At 40.7% G+C, this 7755-nt stretch overlaps 1 protein-coding gene across 1 annotated transcript in view; it reads right to left on the reverse strand.

Moving 5' to 3' along the window:
• Nucleotides 1–7161, reverse strand: part of STS (steroid sulfatase) — a 168168-nt gene extending 161007 nt beyond the window's left edge. Inside the window, exon 1 of the mRNA XM_075263650.1 lies at nucleotides 7010–7161. The gene's annotated coding sequence lies outside the window, so the exon portion shown is untranslated. The remainder of the gene's footprint in view (nucleotides 1–7009) is intronic.
• Nucleotides 7162–7755: the final 594 nt, after the last annotated feature.

The following is a 7755-nucleotide window of genomic DNA, read 5'->3' on the forward strand; positions in this document are numbered from 1 at the left end:
AACAAAATCACAATACAGAGAAGAATCCCGAAACAGTCAAATGTCAGTATTAGAGCAGTCAATTCAATGTCAGGAGCCAAGCAGGAAGTTGCAAACTAATTAGCCAGCATAGCTGGGTGACGAGGGAGTGGTTTATAAAGGCCTGCACAGGAAGCTTCCCTATGTTATCATGACAATCTTCAATCAACAACAGATGTAACATTCCTGACACATCCATTACAAAAGGTTAACAGAGGGGCCAGAGGGGCCCAAGATGAGTTTTTGCAACAGGTCTGGTCCCATAAGTCTAGAAATCTAGCACATCAATTTTTGTGCCAGATATCTATTTCCCTGCGCCAGACAGAGGAAAACTATGCAAGTAGCATTTTTTCCCAGACTATGTTCTGCTATGGACATAAGATCAATGAACAAAGTATACAAAAATGTTATAAATTCTGTAATCTCAGGCATACTAGTGGCCGGCCACAACTGATATATGGGAAACCAGACTTACAATGCTCAGTTCACATTTGTTTGCAAGTACCAATGTACAAAGACTTGAGGCTGACCAGTACCAGGACCCTGTACGCACCACACACAGCATCAACAACATGCTGACAATGGTGATCAGCTTAACAACATTATGTACCTGTCCTGATGGCAGACATTCTGTCTTTCCATGTTTGCATTGCATCTATGATGGCAGGTGTATAGATAGCCGACAACCCTGATAAGGATCTGGAGTTAAAAAGAGTCTACCACCCCACCCAAGTCTATAAACTGCCATGACTGCATCACAAGAAACATTACAATGATAAACAGCATACATTTGTTTTGTATGTCACTTTGTAGATTTGGAGAAAAAAGTAACTTTTGTAAAGTATATAGAAACTGAAAGTAAACTATTCTGAATACTATAGCAGGCACATGAAGATGGGGGAGGGGAACTAAATAGGAACTGAGATACAACCCCACCCATCACAGATAGGAATTACTGGCCAGACAGCCTGCCAGTCAAACCGACACCAAGGAGACAACTTAACCCCATAATATACTAAATACAGCCGGAGGAGTCTCTGACATGCCTCCGGGGCATGCACCGCATAGCAGGAAGGCCATGGTGTCCCCAAATCCTGACAACTTTGAAGCGATATGCAAATGAGACAGTTGGTGTATGGAAGGGATGTCTTCAGCTTTCGCAGTGTTCTGGGAACTAAAGGCATGCCCTGAGTGCAGCAACTGTTATGGGGGGAATATTAATTATTATTATTATTATTATTATTATTATTATTATTATTATTATTATTATTATTATCTCTATATATTTTAAATCTGTGTTTATGTAGAGTGTATATAACTCTATCAGTACAATAGTGCTTCAATCAATATCAAGTTATATTGAGAAATGAATCAGTACAGAATCTACACAACTTGCGCAAATGTATTTTAGAATCAAAGCTATTACTCTAATTCACATTATAAAGCCAATTTATATTAAATTAGATTTTCTTTTTTTATTAATAACTAAATTAGTGTTTACAGGGAGCTTAAAACCTTGTTTTTAAGAGCAAATATGTTTGTTATTGAGGATTTCAGAGAACATATCACTTATCACATGACTTACGATATTATAACAGTGTAAGATGTTACCTCAGTAACCAATGTTGTTACTTGGGAAACCATATACGTAATAACAAAAAGAATGCACACAAATAAGAAGGGACAAATAGTATCGGAAAGCAACATTGTTGTTTAACAGTGATCAGTGCTCAAAAACACATACTAGAATGCACGACGTATAATTAGTGGATCAAACAACTTTGCTCCCACACTGCCATCAGATACATTCAAGTGGGTTTACTAAGGCTTCAAGGGTCAAAGGAAATTAACAAGTAGAAGTACTTTGTTCAAATGAGAACAACTTAAACACACTCATCCATTATACTCTCAGGAGTCTTTAAAGCAAAAAGTGACCTCGAAATAAAGTACCAGTTCTTGAAAAGCCTGTAACTAAACAAAACACAGAGCTAAAAGACGCAATGTACCAAATACAAATATGTTTTGCCACAAACTTAGCCGTCAATTAATTATAAATTCTAAGGATCTAGTACAGAGGAAACAAATATTATACATAGAAAATAAGGTCATACTGTGCATCATTGATGCTATATAAAATATTTAGTTAGTAACAGTAATAGTAATATTTAGTAAGTAATATACAGTAGATATTTCTGCAACTCCTAATGACTATATGACAATAATGGAGAGAGCTGCTTACAATATATATATAATATATATAATATAAAATATATATATAAAAACAGAAAAATAAAATTCATGCTTTAACTTCAGGCAAAACAGTGTGACAAAAAATCCTGCTTGTCTGAGCACTAACAGTAAATACTAACTGTACATGGGACTTACTATCAGCTACATGAATCAAAGAAAAGCACAATACTGTCTCAGCAGACTCACAGTGTCAGGACATAACCAGACACTTCCTCTCCTCCCAGGATCTGCCCTGAAGTACTGTTATGTCAGTCCAGGTAGCTGCAACGGGGCTAAGGAATAGCAGTAGGGAATCTCGCCCTGCACTACTCCCACTAGCTATCCCGGTCCCTGCCTCACGGGTGTGGGTCGGCTGTTCTCAGGCTAAGCCTGACCCCGACGGCTCCTCTCTCACTGATACCGTAGGCCTAGAGGGAAGTGGGAGAAGGAATGCCCCATAAGATCTCTAGGGACTGGAGACTAAAGGGGGTCACCCCTAATGAACAAGTGAAGCTGCTACTGACAGGGACTGACAAGGGTGTGCGCTGACTAACAACACAAGCAGCACACAGAAAAAATGTGGGAAAGGATTCCCCCAAACCAATATGGGAAGGAACCTTACACTAGGAAACAAACACAGGGAAACTGAGTAGAAATCAAAGGATAAGGCAATTCACTCACACAGTCAAAACACACAGAGGTAGGATTGGTGAACACAGAAGGGAAAACTCACACACCAACTTGTTCACCCAAACCTCCCAAAAACCAACCATGGAACTTCCTCTATCCCAGATCACCACCTACTCCTCCTGCTAAGGCCTAGCACTGTAAAAGAGACACTCAGCCCAGAACCATGGGAGGCATGGGTTTAAATACAGAGTAGAGACCACTCCTCCCAGGTGCAAATGGAAGGACAGACTAATAAACCAGGAAATAAAGCTGCCTACCAGCAGTGCGCGCGTGCAAGTCAGAAGGTGTGCACCAATACCCACGACAGGACAACCCCGCAGTGCCAGGATGCCACCCCAGACACCGCGCAGCCAAAAACTCCCCAGGTAAGAAAAATAGAAAGCAATGAACCTAAATACTCCTAACAAGTACAGGTTCTGCAGCCTTTTATGTACCAGCAACAAGCCTGGGACCTACAACTGGGGCTGAGGCCTACTCAAGACTCTGTGGTTCATATCTCCCGCACCAACGGAGGATGCCTTTCATTTATGACACACCTCAAATGGGCCATGCACTAATAAACTGTCATAAATGGCCAGCATGGTGGCTCAGTGGTTAGCACTGCAGCCTTGCTGCACTGGAATCTCGGGTTCGAATCCTGCCAAGGACAACATCTGCAAGGAGTTTGTATGTTCTCCCTGTGTTTGTGTGGGCTTCCTCCGCGTACTCCGGTTTCCTCCAACACACCAAAGACATACTGATAGGGAATTTAGATTGTGAGCCCTATATGGGACAGTGACTGTCAATATCTGTAAAGCACTGCGGAATATGATGGCGCTATATAAGTAAGCATAATAAATAAATAAAATAAATGATAAGTTAGTTTAAGTTGCTAAAGCAGAAACTGGGGTTGCAAACACATGACAAAACCATTGACTCTATTGCTACTTAAGGGTAACAATGTTTGGAACTTGTGACTTCCAGGCTCCATATCTCACCATCCACTACAGCTGTGAACGTGAGAATACCATCATTTTATAGACAATCATCTTGGCTATCTCATACATAAATTTGACTTGCTACTATTTAGCATATGATTAGTTATGCAGATTCCTGTCATGTAACTACATTGTTACTGTTTTGCTGCTGGTGGTGGTAGAATTTTTTTTTCCTCTTTTATACTACAAATTACAATTCCCGTCCCAATAGCTCAGTGTGTTATTAGGTTGATTCCCAAGCAAAAGGTCACTGGTTTCAATCAAGTATCAGCCATGAAGATTTCCCAAGAAAGAAAAACAGCATCATCCAACTCATCAACAGCTGTCTCTCGGCCAAGAGAATTGCCAAACTGCATCATGTGAGAGCCATGACAGTTGAAAGAATACAAAATTAAGTCTCTCCATCTATTCAAAAACCAAGAGGTGGACACCCATGGAAAATATCAACAAGTTCGCTCATTATAAGGTCTATCAGTCCTGCAAGACAAACATGGCAGTTGATTGAGGAAACCCAGCTTTTTTATTCAGGTTTTGCTGCAGGTTTTTTTTTTAACCAAAGCCAGGACTCGATTAAAAAATTTAGCAAAATGTGCAACAAAAAAGCTTTGTTTCCGCAATATGGGGCCTAAGCCTGAAACTCAAAAGTTCAAAACATTGTTACCCTTTTGCTCATCAGCTATTATTGAATACCTGAAAGTGTCATTGCGAAGTTATTTGTAGTTAGTTGTTTATCTAGCGCACTGATCTGGGAGCACACACACACTATGCAAGCCTATTGGAGCCTTAGTCTAACTCTCATAGACCAGTCTGGATATCTTGATTTCCTGTTCATGTGAATATGTAGTACAATCACTGATGCCAGTGCCCAAAAATGGAAGTTAGGGGACATTTATGCTACTATATAGGTTATAAAATATACCTTTCTTTATATAAAAGGTTGACAACAGGTTCATACTGTAATGACTTTAAAGAATAAAAAAATAATAGGCAATATTCAGCACACCAATCCCCACTACTTGTGTTCCAATGCTGGGTCCCATTCACAGGAATTGACTGCCCAGAGGAAATGAATGCTCTGACAATCAATGGCCACAGGGGGACCCACCTCAGCCAATGATTATGTAGGCAGCATTATCTGTGTGCCCATCGGGATCAGAAAGCAGAGACATACTGTATTTATATACAGGAGACCCTTGCAGTGCTCAAATGTACTTATTACAACAGTTCACAGATAAGCTATATGAATCCAGCAACATTCAGTGGGATTTACTATTCCCTCTGTGCCAGAAAACTGGTATATATTAATATATTTGTGGCATAATTTTGGCACGCCATTTAACAACCAGAGATTATCTTTCTTCACTAATTTTGCTTCTTTTAACAAAAGTTGGCAGAGTGGGGCAGAGACCAAGGAGGGCTGGAATGTGGACCCCACTGCTCAATACACTCACATTAACCTTCTTAGTAATTCAGGTGCATCTAACATCAGCAAGAGAATCACAGTAGAGAACATCAGTCTTCATTCCCGCATTATTATCATTGTTGCAACATCTGCATAGAATTCATTCAGCATTTCCAAGCACAAACAGAGTAAACTAGGATACATGCACATAACAATGACAACAGCTGTTTTTAAGAATAATAAAGGAGTATGGGATGTATTAGTGTATTTAGGGTCACTTTAACACATTGGTGGGCCCAGTGCAAAGGTTCATAAGAACACCCCCCCCCCCCGTTCTCCATTACCACCACTTACAAATACTTGACTTACACATAATATAATGCCCCATTTATTTGACTCTCACACAGTCTAAGGCCTCCCTGGTAGTCCCATATTATATAATATGCCCCTCCAGCTACTCCGACAGCATAATGTCCCCCACTAAGTGAACTAACAGTATAATATCCTCTGTAGCTATCCCCACAGTTTAATGTCCCTGTCCATCTGCCCCCACAGTATAATGTCCCCCTCCATCTGCTCCCACAGCAGAATGTACCCCTCCAAGTGCACCCACAGCATAATGCCCCCCTTCATCTGCTCCTACAGCAGAATGTGCCCCTCCAAGTGCACCCACATTGTAATATCCCCCCTTCAAGTGCAGCTACAGTATAATATCCCCCTCTAGCCATCCCCACAGTTTAATGGCCCCGTCCATCTGCCCCCACAGCATAATGTTCCCCTCCAAGTGTGGCCACAGTATAATGTAACCCTCCATCTGCTCCCACAGCAGAATGTACCCATCCAATTGCACCCACAGTGCAGTGTTCGTCTTCAAGTGCACCTACAGTATAATGTCCCCGTTCATCTGCTTCCACAGCATAATGTCACCCTTCAAGTGCACCAAGAGTATGACGACCCCCCGAGAGTTTAATGTCTTACTGCTTCATCATGATATACAGCTCTTCGGCATCCTGAAGACCCCTGAAGACACAGTTGATGGTGAAGACACCTGTTGATGGGTAAGCCCATACCAACTGCCCAAAACAGTGGGACAAGGACAGGGTGGTAGACCCACCCATGCCCCCACCCACTTTTGGGAAAGAGTCAAGTCCCGCACAATAACACTATTTCAAGCCACAAAAGTGGTGTAATGATTTTGAGGCATCCCCCGAATGGGTTTATTTACACATACACTTTATTTATTTGAAACTGTGAATGCTGGTTCTCAAAAAAATAAATAAATAAATAAAAGAACAAGTCTTATTTTGGGCCATTTTCATAGAACCCTAAATAGACTAAAGTCTGATGGATCTGTAAAAACGGCTGGAGAAAAGGCGCCAAACAGTCATTTTAGCACAGTCGTGAGCAGATAGCCTTACACTGCAAACATCCTTCTTTATATATTCACCATTAACCAGCCATTTGTTACAATCAATTAGTTTTCAAGCAGACCTAGAGAAAGATACAGTAGGGCAATGCAAAAATATACGGCACAAAATGTATCCTTTCACAGAACACGATACAAATTTCATGTTACTGTAATTCACATTGAAAAGAAAGCGCAGATAACAATAATATGAAGTGCAGAGTTTGACAGCAAGCCTTTTACCCAGTATTTCACGCACACCCCTCTCTTAGATCACATTACACTTACCAGTGAGTCACTGATTCACAGGCCGGTTACTAAAGAGATAGCTTTCCAAACGCTCTCAGGCTGCTGCCGTTATTCTGAGGCTCTCATTTAGCTCCTGAAACAAGTTTGCTTTATTTTTTCGCTGTTATTGATTCATTGCAACACAAGTAGGAAAGTGCTGAAAATCTTAGGCTCAACAACACACTGCAAATCGCTTCCTGCAATATCCTGCTAATAGTTTAACAGCTGTGATTGGTGGAACCTTGCAGGAAAGGCAAGACAGCCAACGAAAGTTACAACACACTTCCACACTTAACGCGTCGCTCCTGCAGTTATTTGTATCTGGAAATACTGCCCTTTGCCTTGTTTTCTAGCAGGTATTACAACTGCAAAGAAATCCAGGCAAACCGCTTTGTGTTTGCTGTAAAACTTGAGAAATCTTCTTAAATATCTTATGAAGCTCGGTGTTTCCCATGTTGTTTGTCCTGTTTGGTTCTGTCAGTTCCTTCATCATTTAACGCTTTTATATTGTTACTAGGCAGCACATTTAGTCAGTGCGTTCTGGGATTCCTTCTCCTTCTCTGCTCCCTTTCAACCGTGTATGAAGCCATAATTTATAATATTATTCTGAGCTATATATATTTATCTCTAGGATTCTTTTTGGTTTTCAATTTATCTGTAACATTTTTGGTTGAAGGGGTTGTCTGCCTTATATTTTTTACTTATTTACAGAAAATGAAGTGGTGCAGTTTTCTAATATATTTGCC

Source organism: Leptodactylus fuscus, chromosome 2, assembly GCF_031893055.1.
Source record: "Leptodactylus fuscus isolate aLepFus1 chromosome 2, aLepFus1.hap2, whole genome shotgun sequence".
Classification (NCBI taxonomy): domain Eukaryota; kingdom Metazoa; phylum Chordata; class Amphibia; order Anura; family Leptodactylidae; genus Leptodactylus; species Leptodactylus fuscus.